At 36.7% G+C, this 23,110-nt stretch overlaps 1 pseudogene; it reads left to right on the top strand.

Annotated features, from left to right (window-relative positions):
- The first annotated feature begins 8,076 nt into the window (after positions 1-8,076).
- Positions 8,077-9,239, top strand: LOC113347592 (annotated as a pseudogene).
- Positions 9,240-23,110: the final 13,871 nt, after the last annotated feature.

Genomic DNA, 23,110 nt, shown 5'->3' with positions numbered 1-23,110 from the left:
TGCATTTAAGAATAAAAATGAAAACATTATCTGATAGAAGCAGAAAAACACACAGTGAAAAAAAAAGTATTTTCATAAAACCAATACAAAAAAGAAACTAAGTAAAGAAAAAGTACTTGTTCATAAAAACTAATACAGAAACTAATGAAAGAAAAATGAATAAGGTTCAAACATAAAAGTAATAGTCTGAAGAAACAAACAAGATAATTGCTCTTCTTTAACTTCCCTTAGGCTGCTTCGGCGGCTTCGGAGGCTTCTTGTAACAGGTAGGATTCGTACATGTTTGCTTGTTATGATGACCAAGCTCAAAACAATTACCACAGCGAATAGCTCTCCTGGGCGGCTTCTCATATCTGCTCAAATGCCTATTAGCTTGTGGTCTCCCTGGCGGCCTCCTAACATCAGGTACATCGATAATATCATTACCTTCATAAACTTCAGGCCTGTTATAGTTCGGAATAGGATGAATTGCATGACTGTAGGCATTATTGAAGTATGAAGTAGTGAAATAAGGTTCAACAAAATCATATGGATTAGAACCAGACATTGTTATCGATGCGAAAGCATGCACACATGGAAACCCATAGACGCGCCACCTCTGACAGGTACATGTCCTTGCCTCAAGGTTAACACTATGAGAACTGTCCCCTCCTTCCACTTCATAAACATGAGTATCGGACTGTATAACCAGCCAGGTTAAACCCCCATCAATAAGAGCCTTCATCTTATTTTCATTCTTCGGTGTGAGAATTGTTATGAAACTATTACCCGTATTCCGCCTTTCTGACATCATACTCATCACATCCTTCCTTATCTGATCCAGAAGAGCATTTGCAGGGAGCTTCTTGTGTACCTTCATCCAACTATTGAAGGATTCAGCAAGAGTAGAAGATGTCCTACCATACCTACAACCCTGGAAAAAGGCATTTGACCACTTCTCTGGAGGGATATCTTCAATATAGTCGGCAACCCAACCACAACCAAGACCCCTAATAGTAGCGATGGCAGTTTGGAAACCTTCGCGACTAAGAGCATAAGAAGCAGCTTGAAATGAATCAATAACTGCACCATACCTTTCGTCAGATGCATTAATAGGTAAGTTCATCTTAAGATGATAATAGCAGAAACTATGGAAGGCTGCAGGAAAGTAAAATGGAATCGCTCTCTTTAATCCTTCTGCACGATCAGATAAAAATGTGATTGGCCTTTGATCATGATCAAGAACATTACTCAAATTCCTCATGAACCATTCCCAGTTATCATTATCTTCACCAGGTACCAGGGCCATGGATAGTGGGAAGAATCCTGCACAGAAAAAGAATATAAAATCAAGCCAGCGTCTACATGAAGTATGTGCAGCTAAAAAAATGCATAATGGCTCATGCATCTAAACTAAATAATGCATAATACATTATGCATCTAAAACAGAAAATGATGCATAACCAGAAAAGTGAAAACAAATAATGCATAATGTCTTATGCATCTAAACTAAATGATGCATAAGACATTATGCATGTGCATAAAAAGGATGCATAAAATCAATAAGTGAAAACCATAATGCATAAGACATTATGCACCTAAAAAAAAATGTATAATGTCTTATGCATCTAAAACGGAAATGATGCATAACCAGAAAAGTGAAAACAAATAATGCATAATGTCTTATGCATCTAAACTAAATGATGCATAAGACATTATGCATGTGCATACAAAAAGGATGCATAAAATCAATAAGTGAAAACCATAATGCATAAGACATTATCCACCTAAAACAAAAAATGTGTAATGTCTTATGCATCTAAAACAGAAATGATGCATAACCACAAAAGTGAAAACAATAATGCATAAGACATTATGAAGCAAAAATAAATAATGCATGAGACATTATGCACATATATAAAAAGGATGCATTATCATAAAAATTACCATTTTCAGTATTGATAGCGGCAGCCATGAGGCATCCTCTATATGTCCCTGTAAGAAAGGTAGCATCGACATAAACCATGGGGCGAAGGTAACGGTAACCATGGATGCATGCCTCGAAAGCAATAAAAAGACGCACAAACTTATTTGAAGGTGCCTCATCTTCTAATTCAGCTGAACTATCCTCGTTCGCTTCAGGTTCATCCGTTTGAACTTGAAAATCAACCCAACTCCCAGGATTTGTGCTGCGAATGGAATCTACATACCATGAAAGATGCGAATACGACATGGCTTCATCACCAAATATATCCTCATACACTTTCTCTCTTCCGTTGTAATCTTGGTAGTATTTCACATTGATCCCGTAGCTAGTTTTGAAAAACTTTGCCAAATCAGATGCTTTGAAACTCGGATCACTTCGGATTTCATCCTTGATCAGACTAGAAACAAATTTACTGCTGAGCCTGTGGAAAAGCCTTTCAGTTCCAACACCACAGGTATGACTGCTCTCATATTTCTTAACCTTAAGCATCATGTTTTCAACATCAACAGCACAAACCTTATACTCCCAAGGGCAATTTTCTTTTGAGCATTTTGCATAGAACCTGCTAGGTTCATTCTTCTTATATACAAGAACACGCCCAGCTTTTAACTCGTATTTCTTCACTACGATACGTACCTCTACTACACCTCCTAAAAACACTTTACCAACTTCACCACGTAATTTATCCCAACCTTCAGTCCTAAGAACCTTGTTAACAGGCACAGAACCATCTTCAAGGAAATTCACCATAGGTTGTTCGGGTTCAGGTTCTATTACACGACTACTTGAAGCTCTACTACGACTTCTGGAAGAATTACAGCCAACTTCGACAAGTAAATCAAATCTCTTCTGACCTTTACAGTGGCAACGAGATACAAAACATTGAAGCAGAATATCAGAATCAACTCGCACAAACTTGCTTCCATCATTAAAGGAAAATCTGACATGATGTGGTAATAAACGAGTCCAGTTCTGGCAAACAGCTGTCTTCAAAGACTCCAAAGTTGTGTTGACATCAACAGGATGTGCTAAGAATTCACTGAAGTAGTGAATTACAGCTAGTGCACTACCAACAGGCATTTTCACCCTGCAAAACACAAAAGAGAAAAAACCAAACATATCTATCCTGCATATTGCTTCACAAAAATTCTTACTCAAAATTAAAAGATCAAATCAACAACAGCAAACAATCTACATTAACCATAATCAGATGAGAAATCAACAGGATATCAAAATCAATAACAGATAACAGATCAAAAATAAGAATGGAAAAACAAATCAAATAAAAAATCCAACAGAACAGAAGAAAAACCTAGTAAATTGGTATGTCAACATCGGAACATGAAAGCGAAACAAAAAAAATTAATCGAAAAGATCTACATTGATGTTAACAAATTCAAAACCTAGAAAATAAACAAAAATTCAAAAACAAGCTTAAAAGATCTAAAAAACGATTCGAAAAACTAAATTAAGCTTCGGAAACCTAAAATAATAGATCCTAATCTTACAGAAACTAAAACATAGAATCGAATCAAGATTAAACAAAAATCAGAATCAAGATTGGAATAAAAACGAACGAACCTGAAGCTTTGCTGAGTAAATTGAATCTCTCTCGGTAATCAAGGACAAGTGAGGCTAAATCTTGCTGAGTAAATTGAATCAATCTCTCGATAATCAATCTCTCGAAAATAAACAGGATATACTGAAACTGAAAGTGAGGCTAAACTGGGAAATAAAAAAGAAAATAAACGAATTTTGAAAACTCTGGGCTGCAAATAATTTGTTGGCTGCTTTTGGGTGCGCCCGTGAGATTTTGTGAGGGTGGGTTTCACAGTAGGAAAATGTGTAAGAATGGGTCTCCCTGTAGTTTTCACATTTCCGATCAGTCAGTCTAGCTCCTTGGCAGGCCTGATTTGCATGGTTTTATCCGTATTGGTAATTTTAGCATCGAGCAATGGATTCATGATAATAATTAGGAATATTAATTTCTTTTATTAATCACAATAATATTTGTTGACAATTTTACAGACAATCACAATTATAATTCAAAGTGATGATTCCACCCAAATATTTCACCACATCTAAAACAACCCCAAAATTATAACACTTTGAATTTTACTTGTCACTAATTTTTCCACATTTGTACAAATTAATAATTATATTTCATTTCTATAAATCAAAATACATTTTTCTTTTTCTTTTTAATTTTCTTAATACTAGAAAACATGATCGAGACCAAGTCAACAAGTCATGACTTTATAAAAATTTGACTTTGACATATCTGCTTCTTCCGAAGACGGTGAAAATTATCAGAATCCCCTTACTGGAATAAGTGCAATAAAAATTCTGAAGATTGTGAAAATGACCAGACTACCCTTATCGGAAATAAGTAAAGTAATATTCAATACTGTTAAAATGACCATATTATCCTTAATGGAAAAAAGTGCAACAAAATATTATGCAGACTGTCGAAATGACCAAACTACCCTTATCAGAAATATTACAGACTGTGAAAATGACCATATTATCCTTAATGGAAATTAGTGCAATAAATATTATGGAAACTGTGAAAATGACCAGACTACCCTTATCGGAAATAAGTAAAGTAAATATTACAGACTGTGAAAATGACCATACAACCCTTATAAGAAATAAGTGCAATAAATATTATGGAGACTGTGAAAATGACCAAACTACCCTTATCGGAAATAAGTAAAGGAAATATTACACATTTTGAAAACGACCATATTACCCTTATTATGAAAATGACCATATTACCCTTACTAGAAATAAGTGCAATAAATATCATGGAGACTATGAAAATGACTATATTACCTTTACTAATAATAGGTGTAATAAATATCATGGAGACTATGAAAATGACCAAACTAACCTTATCAGAAATAAGTAAAGTACATATTACTTACTATGAAAATGACTATTTTACCTTGATTGGAAATAAGTGTAATAAATATTCTGGAGACTATGAAAATGACCAGACTACCCTTATCAGAAATAAGTAAAATAAATATTACAGACTGTGAAAATGACCATATTACCCTTACTGGAAATAAATGCAATAAATATCATGGAGACTATGAAAATGACCAAACTACCCTTATCAAAAATAAGTAAAGTAAATACTACATACTGAAAATGACCATGTTACCCTTACTGGAAATAACTACAATAAATATCATGGAGACTATGAAAATTACCAAACTACCCTTATAAAAAATAAGTAAAGTAAGTATTACAGACTATGAAAATGACCACTTTACCCTTATTGGAAACATATGCAATAAATATTATGGATATTGTGAAAATGACCAGATTATCCTTATCGAAAATAAGTAAAGTAAATATTACAAACTGTGAAAATGACCATATTACCCTTAATAGAAATTAGTGCAATACTGTGAAAATGACCAAACTATCCTTTGCACCGAGCAATGGATTGAAGTCTTTAAATCCAAACAAACTGACACGATGCTTGAAAGTGTTGTCATGTTGGGTGATACATAACCAGCTAGAGATTTACACCTGGAAGTTGTATTAGAATTACAAGTGAAAAATTAGAAGAAAAAGACGTGAGATGCACAAAAGGAATTTGCTCAACAACATTGTTTATAATGGAGGAATGGTGTTCCTGTTATACATCACACAATAAGTAATTATCATGGATTTTACTAAATCTATGTCTTAGTTTCGTTATTGACTTACATAATGCATAACTAGCCTATTGTTAAAATTTTTAGAAAAAAACATTGGCAAAAATAAACTTTAAACCCTGAAATTATGATCACTTACCTTAGATGATTTTGTGGATAGAATTCCAAATTGAAGAATGCAATAGAATTATCTTTGAGTATGGAACAAACTCTTTTAATTTCAACCAACAAAACATACAAAATCATAATCAAGGTCAAAAGGGTGTAAAAAAAGAGCTTGAGAGGGTTTGAGAGAAATGAAAAGGGTGAAGAAGGAGAAATGGGAAAATATGTGCGTTTACTGGTAGCTTATATCTCTCAAACGGATACTGAGTTTCCGTGTAACAGAAACTTAGTTTTTTTGCAGTGTAGCTAAGGGATAAATGAGAGGCATATCGAGGTTGCCTTTGAGGTCCTCATCCTTGGCCTTATGGTATGGATATTAAAACATCCACAACAAAAGAGAATCCATATAAATAGGGAGGATCAGAGCTTTGTGGATATTAATATCACTATGTAAATATTTATGGGATTACAACAAATATCGGGCCGAATTGAATACAAGAATTACAAGCGTTCTTTTGGGCCGAATCAGATACAAGAATGTTAGGGATTACGGAAAATATTGTAATTTCTTTATGAGATTCATTTTACCGGCCTCCGTAATTTTTTTTGGTTTCTTACTTGGGTAATCGAATTCCCTTCTGGTTCCTCTTTTTTGTTCGGTTGTAATCATTGGGTTAAGTACCCCCCCTTAAGAACATCTCCAATGCTAGGTGTGAGGGTCATATAAAAGCATGCCACTTAAGATTTAAGACTTTTTTCACCAAAATTTAATCTTCAATGCAAGGGTGAATGTCCTTGGAAAATGTGACATGCTTATGTGGGAGTAGAAGAGAAAGCTAAATAATACCTTCTCCATAACCTTGGGTCTAAGGCCACATCATCAATTTGTCTCTATTTTAATTGAAAAGTTATTAGATAAAACCTTGAGGATTGGAGATGATTTTTGTGTTGAAAGGTCTTAGGCCTAGTTTGGTATTGCTGCAGCTTTTGCAAAAGCACTTTTCTGCTGTGCGTTTTTGTGCTGTGGTGTGAGAAAAAAACAGTTAGACGTCTGATAAAATATTAATTAAAGTTAAAGCTGATTAACAAAAGCAATCAAAGTGTGTTTGGTAAAATATCATACTCAACCATTGTTGCTGTAGCAAATGACAAAAACAGACATATATCTGAAAATAATTTTGTCTCAATTTTATTGGGTTTAAAAATAATTAAATTTTTTACTATTAAATATAAACATATATAATATTAAATTTAGTTAACCACTTTTTAATATATATATATGTATATATACTATATATATATATAATTTTCAAGCAAAAAATCAAACTAAAATTAAGTACTTATTTAATATTATTATCAACTATGTTATTAAACACATATTTTATTATTTAATTTTTATTTTTATTTTTATTTTTGACAAACTAAATGAAATGATATCATAAAATACTTTAAAAATAAAATATACTAATATTTAAAGAATAAAATATAAGAAATAAAAATTGATTTCATATATATTTAAGGGTAATTTTTGTCATTTATAAAATAAAATAGGGACAAAAAAGATAAATCAAACATTAAATTTTGGTGGGACCAAAGCTTATGCTTTTACAAAGCTTATGCTTTTGTAAATTTTGAGAAATTTGAGAAGTGTTTTGGATAAAAAGCACTTTGATTTTTTTTTACGAAACACCAATTTCAAAAATTATTAACATATATAGGTTTTGAATATAAATTGAGGCTTTCCCATTTATCTCTTCACCAATTTCCACAATCATCATCTTCGTCTCTTCGCAGAAGAAATCAACCCAGGCCTTGTTATTTGGCGATCTAAAATAAGGTTTTTCAACATCTTCCTCTCTCTAAGGTAATCTAATCTTATTTATTGATTTGATCTAATTGCTTTTTTTAGGGCTAGGATTTCAATTTGATTATGTTTAGGTTATAGTTTCAGCTAAACTTTGATTTTACAAGATTTCAGTTTGATCATATTTAGTTTCAGCTAATTTTGATCTTAGAGTCTCTCTAGGATTTCAAATTGATCATATTTAGGTTATAGTTTCAGCTAAATTTGAGTTCTAAAATGTGTGTAGCATTTCAATTTGATCATGTTTAGGTTATAGTTTCAGCTAAATTTTGATTTTAGAATGTGCAAATGGATTATTTAGAAAAGTGATTCTGTTTAAACAACAAATTAATTGAAGAAAGTTGTTGGTGTTCATCTAGTTTCAATTTGGATCTCATTTATGTTTTTTGATTGTTGGGGAGGAGTTTGTTATTGCATTGTAGTTTTTCTGATCAGTATCTGATGAGATTGTTGTTTTCATTGATTCACAAATGCAGGTTTTTGTGAAAACCCTAACTGGTAAGACCATCACACTTGAGGTTGACAACTCAGACACCATTGACAATGTAAAGGCTAAGATTCAAGATAAGGAAGGAATCCCTCCAGACCAGCAGAGGCTGATCTTTGTTGGAAAGTAATTGGAAGACGGCGTACCCTGGCTGACTATAACATCCAGAAGGAATCCACTCTCCATTTGGTTCTGAGACTCAGAGGTGGAATGCAGAAATTTATGAAAACCCTTGCAGGAAAGACTATCACCTTAGAAGTTGAGAGCTCAGATATTTTTGACAATGTAAAAGCCAAGGTTCAGGACAAGGAAGGGATTCCTCCAGACTAGCAACGTGTGATCATTGCTGGAAAGCAATTGGAAGACGGTCGCACCCTTACTGACTATAATATCCAGAAGGAGTCTACTCTCCATTTGGTGCTTCGTCTCAGAGGTGGAATGCAGATTTTTGTAAAAACCCTCACTGGAAAGACCATCACTTTAGAGGTTGAGAGTTCGGATACCATTGACAATGTGAAGACGAAAATACAAGACAAAGAAGGTATTCCCCCTGACCAGCTGAGGTTGATTTTCGCTGGGAAACAATTGGAAGATGGGCATACCCTTGCTGACTACAACATCTAGAAGGAATCCACACTCCATCTTGTCTTGCGTCTTCGTGGTGGTATGCAAATCTTCGTGAAAACCTTAACTGGAAAAAACATCACCTTGGAGGTAGAGAGCTCTGACACTATTGTCAATGTGAAGGCCAAAATCCAGGACAAGAAGGGAATTCCTCCTGATCAGCAAAGGTTGATTTTCGCCGGAAAGCAGCTCGAGGATGGCCGCACTCTTGCAGATTACAACATTCAGAAGGAGTCCACCCTTCACCTTGTCCTTCGCCTCCGTGGTGGTAATTAAATGTCTGTTGATGGCATTGGTTTTGAAGAAGGTGTGTTGGCTATTTGTGAAAACAGATGTTCCTGTTTTCTGAGTTCATCTTTTGTTTTCAATCTGTGAACAACTTAGGTTAGTCCTATCTGAGTTTATCTTTTAATCTGTCGATTTGTGCAGTACTTTACACTGCATGGACAGTGGTGAAATGTTGTGTTAGTACTATGTGCCTGTTTGGTTCTTACAGTTAAATGCATGAATAAATTTGCAACATTTGGTGCTGTGTATACTGCTGTTTGGTAAGTTGGGCTTCCCTAGTTCAATTATATGATTCTTGATCATATCTGTTTCCCGTTCACGTTGAACCTGTTGCTCAGCTCTTAGTTTTAAGTTATCAAGTGCTTAGTTATCTGCAACAAAGGCTTAGAACATGAAACAACCCTCTTCTTTTACATCGTAAACTACGTCTAGATCATCCTTAGAAACTTCTGTTGCTGCTCCACGACCACCCTTTCAAATGCATTTGAAATCTGCCCCATTGAAGAGAGGTGATTAAACTTTAGGAACCATTGCAGTCAATCAGAATATTCGCTACCTGGTACACTATGTTTCTGCATCAAAATCACTAGGAAAATCATAATGAGAATTTCTTTGCTAGTTCGAAGCTAACAACTAGAGCAGTAGTAGACCTGCTGCACTTCGACAGGCCCGTCTCTGAAGCCCGTCAAGTTGTGCTCTTGCACAAGGTGGATAATTTTTTAAAGTTACCGCGGGCTTGCATTTTGATGGCCCAGTAGTTAACTTCTCGTCTTTGCTATGTCAAAATTTTAAAGGAACGGGAACGGAAAATCCAAAGTTAACTTCTCGTCTTCTGACTCTTCTCTTATACAAAGAAAGAAAAACAACAGAAGTATCAGGTTATCAACTTAACCCTAGAGCCTAGAGGACGTCAAACTCCAACTGAAACAGACAGACCGAGAGAGAAAAAAATCAATCCAAGTACAAGCATAGCATTTTCGTTTACAAGTATAACTCCATCTAGCTAGAATTTGTGCTCCCATTTAGTGGTACTTATATGCGTTAATTTGCCACTTTGATCCAAGTATGTAGCCGTCTTGGTTTTTCTTGTTTGTCAAGTTTAAAAACAAAATGATTTGGATTGAAATTCTTGTTTGCGTCTATATGTTTCATAGTTGACAGTAATTAACGAGTGGGTTACCACGGATATATATAGGGAGACGTTTGTAGATACATTGATTTTCGAAATTTAAGTGAGGTTTGTAGATCTATAGAGAGTAGGTTTGCTAACAAAATTGCAAGGGGGTAAAAAGTTTAAATGATGGTTGACACAAAACAAAATTAATAAGAGGTCACCGTCTCATGTTAAATTTTCTTTGACTGTGATTCTACTTCTTTTACTTCGCAATTCCTACTGTATATCGTGCCCAATTTCGGGGCATGAGATATGTAGAAGTAAAGCAGAGACGATTTTCTGATTACAGGAATGTGCCCAATAGTTTAGCGAATGAAGTTCTGCGCCCTATAACTATCGATATTTATGGTCTTTTTTTGGAGGTTTATGCTGTAAAAGGATAAAAGCAATTGATGATTCAGGCAGAAAACACTACTGCTCCATTGCAAAACCCCGAAGAACACCTATAAACTCTGGACCAGCTTTAATGTTAGTCGACATTCAACTGCAATAAAAGGATTGGTAATCCATGTGTGTAGGAACTCCTAACAACTTTGAACCATTTGGTGTGCATCATATTCAGTCCGTATCACTTGTTTGCTCAACCTTAATGCAAGGCCGTGGGTTCTTGGTCATTCAACTTGTGTAAGAATTTGGTTATTGTCAGAATTCCTCCCTTAAGGAGTGATGCTTTCACCTCCATGCTGACTTAGAATAGGAAACTCTTTGAACCCTTTATAGAATAGGAAACTTAACCTTGACCTAAAGGGATTTGGAAAATAAGATCCTCTATATATATATATATGGTAACCGTAGTATTACTTTCTACAAGTATAACCGCCCTAGTTCCAATAGGTAAGCATTGGTGAATCAAGCAGCAGCTAAGAAGATGGAATTTCTTGGTTGCGGTGGTGATCTACCAGATGAACTTTGGTTTAAAATCCGGGATACATTCAGGAGCACAGGTGAATCAAGCAGCAGCTGCAGCATCCCTGATAATAAGGTTGAATCAAGCAGCGGCTGCAGCAGCCCTAATAAGAAGTTGGAAGTTTTTGGTAGCGGTGGTTATCTACCAGATGAACGTTGGTTTAAAATCTTCGTTCTTCTTCTACCAGATAATTCAGTCTATGATTTAAGGTGTGTTTCGAAACGATGGAATTCGTTAATTAAAAATCCTTATTTCATATCCCAAGTATTTAATAACTTGATACTTTCTTCGCCATGCACTATATTTTGCAATTCTGTTGGCTCGTTTGTCAATCAGGCGGTGTTATCATCGCGTATAGGGTTGTGGCTTAGAATTCCTCATGAAAAACAACAGCGAGGCAACGGCGAAAACGCGTACCTTTTAGGTTCAAGTAATGGATTGGTGCTTTCTTCACCTACAGAAGAATATCAAATTTGGTACTACGTTTATAATCCAATTACTAATGAATGGGTCTTAATATCGAACCCTAATGGACGTGACGATCAACGTGCCTTGAATTGTTTATTTTGTGATACATCTTGTACGAGAAGCTTTGAAACTACAACTACTTGTAAGGTCATTCAGATTCCGGAAGTTTTAAATCCATACAAGATGTTCGATATTGAGATATTTTCTTCTGAAACCAGTGAATGGAATGTGCATAAAATGTCATGCCCTGAAGAAATTGTTATAGCACACCCTTTCAAAAGTAATTTAGTTTGTAGTAATGGAGTCTTGTGCTGGATTTAAGGAAATAAAATAAGACTAGTAGTTTACGATCTAAACACCAACTTCAAGAGAAGCTGTGGAGGCCGCAACGAATGTCGGGTAATTAATCTGCCAACGAAGAGTGGAACACGAACACATGACGATATGTATTATTGTCTTGGGGAGTCGGAAGGTTCAGTCTGCTATAGCCACCGCTATGGTAATAAGATTTTTGTTTGGGTACTTGAAAATGGAAAAAAGTGGAATTTGGTACACGAGATTAGTATCACTGATTCTGATAAGGCTAAGCCTTTAGCTTTCAACCCAACCGATCGAAATGTCTTAATTCTTGGCGAAATTGGTACTTCTAGTCCTGACAAAACTACTACTAGTCCATACGCTTACAATGTTATTACAAAGGAAAAGGAAGTACTGAAGCAACATTCGTCATCAACTTATGGAGTCCTTCCATTCACTACTAAGCCGTCGCCAACAACAGTGCTTCACCAAAATAGATTGCTGCCACCAAATCCTGCTAACTGATTTCCGCTCGCAGGTTCTGCTATTCATTTTCTTGCTTTTTTATCCTACTACTGCCTGATTGATACTAGTTCTCAACTGAATTTTCACAATATTGCTTGCTTGAACTCTAAACTGGTTTCACAACACTGTTTGAGCTTATATAATATGCATTATTTTATCGGTATTATGCTTATCATTTAGATTTGGTTGGTATTATGCTCAGTTCTGTGATTACTGTTAATTATGTCATGGACTCGTATTTTATAAGAAGTGAAAGTTTTCTGTAGAATTGACTCGCATTTTAGACTTGCTCTTTTAGTATGCTCAGTGACGGAATTGGGGGTGACTTAGGGGTGCTCCAGCACAGCAACGCACAACTCATTCTAGCACGACTTCTAGCATGGCACAACACACATGTCATAATCTCTGACACGGCACAGCGCGACACATAGTATACTTAGCACGTGATTTCGTGGGATGGATTGTGTTGTGCCAGCACGTTTTACACCTCCACAGTCGTACTCCCATTTGAGAAGTTCGACGATTGTGACGTATTGCTTGGAAAATAAAATGTAATACTAGTGAAGTCATGTATAATTATTAATCGCTCACGTCCAATAATATTAAAAAAAAAATGGTAGTTCACGTAGTTACTTTTAGAATCAGTTATATAAAAATATAAAAGATTGGGTGAAATATTCAATATAGAATATTAAAAAGTATCCTTTTAATTTGTTTGTATTTAAACAGTATCAAGTCTTTTACACCAAAAAAAAGAAGAAAGGTTTTTTGAGTATTATTCAACCAATTTGGTTGACAGTGACGCCTATTGGGCTGTTTCACAATTGTCAATTTTTTTTTGTCTCCAAATAAATTATATATGGTGTAATAATCTGCATTACCCACCGTTCACCTTAAGATATAAAATCTGTTAGTAGGACTAGTAAAAGGAAATCTTGGGATTGAGCCTCGCTTAGTGTCACACCTTCAAATTCCCCAGATAAACTTTTGTGTAAGTGTAACCCAGCAGCACAGTGATTCTGTGCATCAAGCTTCACCCACCTGCACTTCAGCCTTATAAATTTGCACCAATGCAAACAGCCAACTCACCAGTTCTACAGCGGAAGTCTTTAGCCTTCTATCGCTTCACTTAACTTCTCAAATGCAACTCATAATACATTCAAACATTGCCATACATTAACAACAACAATCAGTAAACCAAGAACACTTAGAACATGACACAACAAACTTTTTTTATTGCATCAAAGGAAAGAAATACAAAACTTGCCCACCTAGGGACTTACACAGGCTTGTTCACCTTGAACCAAGCCTTAACCTTACAAAAACTCTCACAATTTGAGTCTCACACTCTCCTACGTGAGCTTGCCGAATATCCCATGCCTTAGGACCATTTCTACAGCAGCTTTACTTGGACAAAACCGTGCATAACCGTTGCACACGCATGGGACAACCATCTGTCCTCTGAAGCAGTTCCATAACCTCCTATACCTGTGCTAACTGGCCAGCTTCTCTTTAAACTGGCGCCATTGTCCAACACCTGTTCTCTAGCAGTTAGGAACCTTCTCTGACGCTTATAAAATCCATTTATAATCATTCTACTTCATCTCGCGTCATTGGCATGCTTGTGAAGTTCGTAACCAACTCTTAACCATCACTTGAGCCATATTGCACACTTTCTGCGCTTTACTGAATTCAGACGTGATCCAATGCTCAACAATATTGGCCCTGCCTGCTTATTGCTCTAAGCTAATGCACAGAAAATCCTTGTGCTTCAATCACCGACGCCAACTCCTTAAGCTCATTCTGGTTGTTCATGTGTCATATGTTTCACTTAACTAATTTGCTTGACAATAACAATGCCACTCTTCCATTGCTCGCTTGTTTGCACTGTTCAAGTGCCTTGAACTACTGCATAAACCAACCCTTGGCCTATTCTACCTTCTTGCATCATTCTTGAGTTTAGGCCAGCTCAATACCATGGATATGCCTTAATGCCAACATCGCATGTTGCATCTTGTCACTTTAGCTTTGCCTTGCTTTTCCCTCAATGAAGCTTCATTGTGTCGGCCAAATAAGCTCCATTACTTAGCCAAATGTCTTTACAGTGCAGAGCTACCTTTACGCTTCACTGGACCTGTAGGGTTATGCTATTCTTAGTAATTGACAGTCTATACAGTGTCGCGCAATCATTGTCGAGCACTGACTTAGACAACAACACTGTAACGCACAATCATTGTGCGCCACTTTCCTGACACGTCATAGACCTCCCCCACCTGATCCGTTCAACGCCCTCGCTGAACGCGACCTAGTATAAACATTATACTTGTCTTAACTTCCCCGCATGCATTCCCAAAACCTTTTCTGAAATTCAGCAACCATTGCTGGCTTTTTGCAATATGTCATTTTCCAACTTTCATGCCATAGTATCAGCATCACTTAGGTATATTGATTTCCATTGATCTCATCTACTTGAGCCACTTCTCAGCGTCGTGCACTACGCTTCAACTGCTACTCAAATCATGCATCAGTACCCAAATGCAAACTTGAAATTCTTCTTATCCAATTCCACCAAATTAGGCCTGAATTCCACTTGAATCATTTACGCCTAAGTGTACGCACAAAATGATTCTTCTCTAAATTGATCACTACGATCATTACCATACCCGTTCGCCTCCCGACTTTTCCTTTTGCATCTAACTCAACATGACAAGGACTTATAAGGACTTGGATTTCGTTTTCATCAATTTTGCTGGCACCTTCCTTGGCCTGTTGTCCTCCATGACCTTCGTTAAGCACGACACAAAGTGCATAGGGGTTTCCTTTACATAAAACACCCGAACTTAGCACTTCATGCCTCGCTAAATTCCATTCCTGCAAACGCCATTCAAGAACTCATTTCTATGAATGTGACCACTAAGTATAAACTCTTTATACTTAGGCCTTATTGCATATCCGAACTGAAATTGCAAGGTCTCTTTCCTTAACTCGATCGCTAAAGCAAAACTTCCCATCTGGCATCTTGCTATCTTGCAAACCCCAAACAACAACATCACTTCTGCATCAACTAGGAACCTTGTCACTAGTATAAAAATGGGCTTATGTGATAGTTTAAAACTATCACCGAAATATTTATGTGACAGTTTTGAAATTTTTCTGCACTGTCACCAAAACCTCTGTTACGAAAGGTGTATAAGAAACTGTTACAGAATCATCACTATAAAGTAACAGTTTCCTCATATACCTATCATTGTTATAGACTTATGGTAACATATTTTAAACAAAACTGTCACTGGAGTTTCTTGTACAAAGGTAACGGTTTCCTCACTAACATGCCATTGTTTGCAAGTTACTGTAACATGATCCGATCTAGGACAAAATGGAAGGTAGATTAAGGCTTTTTAGAAACTTTATAGAAATATAACGGTTTAAACAATCTTTAGGATCATCCGATCTATCCTTGGTTATGATAGTCGATCGTATCATGTTTATCTTCCGTCATCTTTATGGACCATTAAGATCGGATTATGTCACCTCCTAAAATATAGATCGGATCATGGTTTCTTTAGTATAAAAAAAAGACCATAAAGATACTTGCATCAACATTGGCCTTATGGCTTAAACCCTTTAGCGGACAAAGGGTAAGTTTCGGAACGGTGTGGAAGCTAAGTTAGCTGCATCATGCTCCACGAGCATGCTTGCAAGGGAAATTGAACGTGCATTTTCCTAGCTTTAAGGCCCGGATCGTAGCTTCATCATGGCGCATCGGGGAGATTACGGCCTGCAGGGCAACGCGCCAAAGGCGTAATTTTCCGGTCCTTCACAGTTGGTATCAGAGCAAGTTCCGGGAAAAATCTAGGGACTTGTGCGGAGTAGACTCATTGGCGAATATTTTCCTTAATGGAAATTTGAAGTTGGAGAGTAGGCCAACTTTTGCGCGGAAATAATTTGTGACTGGAACTGCCAGTTATTTTGCAATTCGAGTTGAGCTTGGATGAGTGTTGTGAGTTTCCCTTGCCTAAGTGGAACCCCACTTACGAGTGGATATCCGGAAGACCGTCTGGGACGGTGGGTAGACACTGGGACTGATCATCCTCACACGTTGGAAACTGTCCAACGGTGTGCGTTGTCAGGCCCGGCTAGCATCCCACTTACGAGTGGCAAGCTGGATGACCGTCAGGGACGGTGGGCAACTGGAAACTATTCCACGCAGTACTGTGCTAAAATATTGTCATTTCGATTAAATCTTTAAACTTGTGAACCTTAGGGATTCTTGGGTAGTAGTATGGGATGCCATCTAGGATACCTGGTCGAGATATCCTCTTGGCACTAGACAATTGCGATTCTTGGTATTGTTGTGGGCACTTTTGGATTCCTGGGCAGGTGGTATGGGACATGTGCTCAGAAGTTCTAAATTGTTGTTCATGACAACTTGAAGAAACTCGTGATTTATGAGCATCTGGTATGGGACTTTTGCTCTGCTAGTTACATTCTTAAGTATACACCGTTCCAAGATACCAATATTATAAGTATATCGCAGAGAGAAAGAACCATAAACCATAAAGATACCCAATTTTTGTTTATGTACATCTAATTAAAAGGATAATATATACAGTTTATGTTTGTGAACAATTTGTTTTGTTGGAGCTTTTGTGCATGGATAGTGACACCTTTGGTGTTGTAACTCGCGGACTATTAACATAACTAGTCATATAACACCAAGGTGAATAAACTTGTAACCATATTCTACAAACTCTCCTCCTGATATTATCGGTGAACAAGTAAAAATCTTGCAAAGAACATAAATATATTGCAAATTTAGGGTGTTATGTCTTGGAGAGATTTAGAAAGACATAATTTCAATGAAAAAAACTGATCTGGTTTTATTTTTTTTTCTTAAATCATAAATATGGATGATTAATTACCGAATTGTCACAAATAGAGAGAAGGCTATCCGTTTGTGTTGGAAACTACCTCACATGGATTAGAATTTACTTGCAAAACTAAGAATCTGTGCAAGCAGAACATGTCTGTGGGGGGTATTCCCTTGATTCCGGCAGCTGAAACACGAAACAGTCATCTAAATTATTAGACATACCTAGGGATGGATTTTAGTGTAAAAGAATGCTCCTAGAGATATTATCTTGTAACTATTCATCCCCTACTCGATAACTTTCTATGTTTATTGATGATGCACTTTTATATGTTATTGAAGATTTGTCAAGGTGGACTCAAGGATGACTCAGTTTTGGCCATGTAGGTGATATCAGCTTTGACTATGGGCCAGCTAAACCAGGTCATTACTCATTTATGTCCATTTTATTTCTTCATTATAATTGGTTCAAAAATGTCCAGGTGTTCTACACACTGAATTCATCTGCTCAATATATCTCGTTTCAATTAGTGTGTCAATTTCTTTCCTCAGCTCTTGGGATACAGGATGTGTTTTGATGAGAGAGTGGTCCTAAACCTTGTTTTGGTCGAGTTTAAACGTTTTAACATATGCGGACTATGCACCAAGATAATATCTTTAGGAACATTCTTTTACACTAAAATCCATCCCTAGGTATGTCTAATAATTAAGATGACAGTTTCATGTTTCAGCTGCCGGAATCAGGGGAATACCCCCCATATACATGTTCTGCTTGCACAGATTCTTAGTTTTGCAAGTAAATCCTAATCCATGTGAGGTAGTAACCAATAAAAATGGATAGCCTTCGCTCTATTTGTGACAATTCGGTAATTAATCATCCATATTTATGATTTAAGAAGAAGAAATAATACCAGATCATTTTGTTTCTTTCTAAATCTCTCCAAGACATAACACCCTAAATTTGCAATATATTTATGTTCTTTGCAAGATTTTTACTTGAGATGTCTTACATCCGATCTATCCTTGTTTAATTATGGAGTACTCTATAAAATAGTATCATTTATAGAGGTATTAAGCCGAGTAATTTGTTACTTGATCATGGGAATAGGGTCTGTCATTTTTGACAGTCATTTCAGTTCTAAGTCTCGGTCTTTTTGGTAACATTCTTTAGCAATTGGTACTGCTAGATACATTCTTAATTTTCAGTTTAAGTTACAACAAATTGGAGTTTTAGATAATTGGATTTGGTTTACCACGAAGCTAGTTACTGACGTTCCTCACATGTCAGGGCTCAGGTCGTTGGTTGGCTGCCAATAACGTCATTCCAGAAAAATACATTAGTGACTGCTACAAAGACTAGCGAAGAAGTAGATGGAAAACCTGGTTCCAGTGCTTTGTATGTCAAGGTCAGCATGGATGATGCCCCTTATCCTCGAAAGTTTAACTTGAGAACTTACTAAGAGTATTAGGAGCTATCTTTTTCTCTTGACAAGATATCATCTGGTTTATTATTGGTAATTTATTTGTATTCCCGACTGCAAAAACCTTAACCTAGTATTTAATTTGTGACTCTTCGAAAGCCTTTGTTATCATGGATTAGTGATTTGTTTTTTTGTATTCCTCAGGTCAATGTGGGCCACATGGGGCTCCTGGGAGAGAAAGCAAGCATAGGGTTTTTCTACATGGAACATAATATGTTCTAGCATATGAGGATGGTGATTGGAACCAAGTGAGAGATGTACCTTGGGACTAAGTCTATGTTTTCTGTTTGTTACTTCTTATGGTTGCTTTAGTTTTAATTTGAAGGGGGTGTCATGAATCCAACATGAGCATAGGCAACAATTTTTAGTAGATATGTTTTCCCCGATGCAAAGCAACGCAAACTTTCTAGATTCCTTTCATTTTTAGTTGCCACAGCTTGAACAGTTGATTCATTAATCCAAATGAGGTTACTTAGGAATTTTATTGAGTTAGAGACTTGGTAATGTTTTTAAAGAAATGGTGTATAACAATGCATCAAAATATGCATCTGCCATGCATCAAACCAATTGACCCTCACACAATTTACCCATTTTATTGCATCAAAGAGTATACAAACCTTATGAAGTTATCTACAAAGCCTTAAACTACCTTCCATTTGAAAGATAGTGGAATTCAAAGTCTGCTGAACGTCGGACTTTGCTAAAATACAGATGCAAAGACCATAAAGATACTTGCTTCCGACATGAAGTAATGAAGATGAAACAAATACCAAATGGAATATATGTACTAGGATGTCCTAATTAGCTAGCAGTACCAATTTGGAACAAAACGGTAATAGCTTAGCCGACGGTACATGTTTATCTTGATCTGATCAATATTTTGGTGCATAGTCTTTTTTTTTATACTAAAGCAACCATCATCCGATCTATTTTAGGAGGTGACATAATGCTACCGATAACCTTAATGGTCCTAAATGGAGAAGGGATTATGTCACCTCCTATAAAGTATGCTGAACTAATTCCATTAGATATACATAAACAAAAATTGGGTATCTATATGGTTTATACTCTTTCTCTCAGGAAATCCAAACCGAAAAGATTGTCCATAATAGTTTTGATTTTGAATTTCGGGGACAAAATCCTTTGAAGGGGTGAAGAGTGTTTTTAGCATGGCGTAGGCTAAAAGATGCGCCATTGATCGAGATGAAGCTTCATCCATAGCTTCCGTTGCATGAGATGCATTTGTCCCAGGGACAATATACGGTGCCAAGTAAGGCACATCGCGTATGCATATTGGCTAAGGCCAATATGACATTAGTTGGAGGCTCCATTGGACAAGAGCCAATCCTGCATCCAATGATGCATTAGGCCAGTTGGGTAGATGGCCTTGAATATGTACAGCCAACATGACTGGACATCGGGTGGAAAATGTACAACCAACATGGCTAGACATCGAGTTGGCAGTGGAAAGCCAACATGGATAGACATCGAGTTGGTAATGTACAGCCATCACGGCTGGGCATAGGAGTGTCCTACTGGCCAAAGCTATAATACAGCCATCCTGGTTGAACATCCAGTTGACATTTGAGTGGCCTATGGGCCAAAGTCGGAAATACATCCATCACGGCCGTACATCGATGTTGGCCAGAATGGTAAGGTGCAACCATCATGGCCTGGGGAGTTGATGAATGATTTTTCCTCCCCCAATTTGAGTTCTAAAAATGTCAAATTAACATATAGGGAGGGGTAGTGATAGACGCATTTATGTGTCTAATATAGCCCAATTGTATATATTGTTAGTACCCATTTTTGTACTTATTATGGTATTTTATTTATTTGTAGGTATTTTTGGAAAAATAAGGTTTTGCGGCGAAAGTGACTGAAAATGTGGCATTTGGACCTCTGTAAACAGTGAACCGGAAGTACCCCGAAAGTATGTCGGAAGCACCCCAGAAATGTCCCGGAGGAACCCAGAAAAATTACAATTTCCCCCCCAAAAAAAGGATGTTTCCACCCCAGTTGCTAAAGGGACACCCAACAGTGGTTAGGGGGACACCCTTTCTTCACGATTCAAAAAAAAAACAAAAAATGGCGGGAAAATCTTATGCCATGCACACTTCACTGGCAGTTTAGGGTTCGATCTTGTGTGGGCTTTGAGCGAGATTCAATCGCTGGAAATGATTGGGATGGGCCTAATATAGCCTAACAGGCTTGGTACAATGAATTGGATCGAAAAACTTGGGATGAACAATCCGTTAGAGAAGATCAAAGCTAAACAGAGACCGAAGCATCCTGGAAAGAATATATGTGGAAGATACTCGAGTAAAGAGGGAAGATATTGTACCTAGAAGGATATATATCGAATCCTAGAAGATAGAAATACCAAATATCTTCTATTAACGCATAATCAGAGTTCACAGGGAAACAAATCTTGGTTATTCCCGTGATAATAAATAAAAGATATGTGGGATTAAACCAAGAATATTTTGGTTGCTGTCGAGTATAAATAGGATGTTGAGGTGATAGAAAATGGTGTCGAGAGTTTGGGGAAGTTTTGGAGGCTACAAAATGAAGAACTCACGAGTTGCAGAGCTGCCATTTTTCTGCTGCTGCTGCTGATGAAGAACACCAAGAACACGAAGAACGGAATCACAAGGACAGTTGTTTATGAACAGTGTCTAAGACGCACATCCGTGGGTCGCAGCGCAGTCTAAACAGCAGCAGCACTTGTCTTTTATCGTTCATTCTGTGACGCGTTTTGTGCGTCGCAGATTACAGTTTTACACCATTTTCTCTTCTTCTAATCATTTGTAAATCATTTTTGAGCCATAATAAATTATTTTGAGAGCATTTATACTATGATGAGCTAATTCCCTCGTAACCAAGGCAATTGAGGAAGCTATTCACGCAACATAAATGGGTAACTATTTCATTTAATTTTATAATTCACCTAATCGCTGCTTTTGCAGAGTTTTAAATTGTTTGAATGATTATCCTAATTATTTGTTATTCAGTTTGATAGGTTATGCTTGGGTTTAATCTCTTGATAATCTATGCTTAAGGTTTATAAATAATGTTTGAGAATCTGTATGATTGATAGTGAAGTAAAGATAAAAGAGGACTTAAGAATTGAGTAGAGTTTTGAAATATTTATCATTTAATTTTGCATAATAGTGGAATCTAGTGTCTTGGTTACCTCTCGCACCCATTGTTAATATTTTTGTATATATAATTTTATCAAATCTTTAAATTTAATCTTCACATGTCCGAGAGTTTGAACCTCATTACTACAACCCACACAAAAAACATTAATCATTTTGGCGCCGCCGACGCGGATTTGTGCTTAGGTAGAATTTGTTCTGTTTTACGTTTCTTTTTGTGTCTTTGATTTACAGGTTCGAAGTGGAGCACTAAGGACTTGGAGAGGAAAAATCTTAAAGCGAAAAGAGAAGAAAAAAGGACAATTTTAGGATTTAATTTTTATTTATTTTTGGACTTTGGACTTTAAACAATTGGACTTTATTCTTTTTTTTACCCTACGGAAGAGTATTATTAAAAAAAAAAAAAAAAAATTATATAAACTGTGTGCAGGGAAGGACGACGATTACTATATCGTCTCGGCCCCTCGAGTTCATACATGACATAGGAGTCGTGGCCCGAGTCGACTTCAACGGTTCATCCCCCGTCTGGTACGGGAGGTAAGTCCATCGAAACACTCGCGAATCTCCTGTAAGCGAGTTACTGTATTCTTTAAGGTGATTCATTGATTGAGGACGAATTTGGACTGTTTTTAAATTCCTAGTAAAGGGAAAGGCCTGGCCAATACAAGATAAGGGTTCGGATTTCATCACCGCTCCCTTCTTGCCCGCCTTAGGAAAACGAAACCTAACGCGAACCCAAGCTTAAAATTTGGAATAGAACGAGACCGATAGGGTAACGAGCTTAATAGGAAACTCGTTCGAAAAATATTGGTTGCTCTTTAAGCACACTCCAAAGTTCATGATGGTTTCTGTGAGTTGAATGCGTGACTGCGCCGCCTTGTGATAGCGGTGAGGCCTTGGGTATCAAAGCTCCACTGATCTTCCCTCGCCTCAATTCAACTTACTTTGACTCGGATTGATTCCAGAGGGGTTTGCTTAAATTGTAACGAATTCCCTTTCGAAAGATATAAGCTTGTCTAGAAACAATCTAAGTGGAGCCATCATGCTTTTTGTTTGCTAGATTTTATAGGTTTGATTTGGTCGAGTCAGCCTTGTTTGTGATTGTGTAGAATTCCCTTGCAATTAAGAATGTCGAGCTGGTATGATAGAAGCCAATACAATGAATATCGACCTGAATTTGAATATGGACATCATCAGTTTTATTACCATGGTGGGAATAGTT

The sequence above is a fragment of the Papaver somniferum genome, chromosome 2, assembly GCF_003573695.1.
Source record: "Papaver somniferum cultivar HN1 chromosome 2, ASM357369v1, whole genome shotgun sequence".
In the NCBI taxonomy this organism is placed as follows: domain Eukaryota; kingdom Viridiplantae; phylum Streptophyta; class Magnoliopsida; order Ranunculales; family Papaveraceae; genus Papaver; species Papaver somniferum.
Note: the sequence above shows the minus strand (reverse complement) of the source record. Positions and strands in the feature narration are given on the sequence as shown.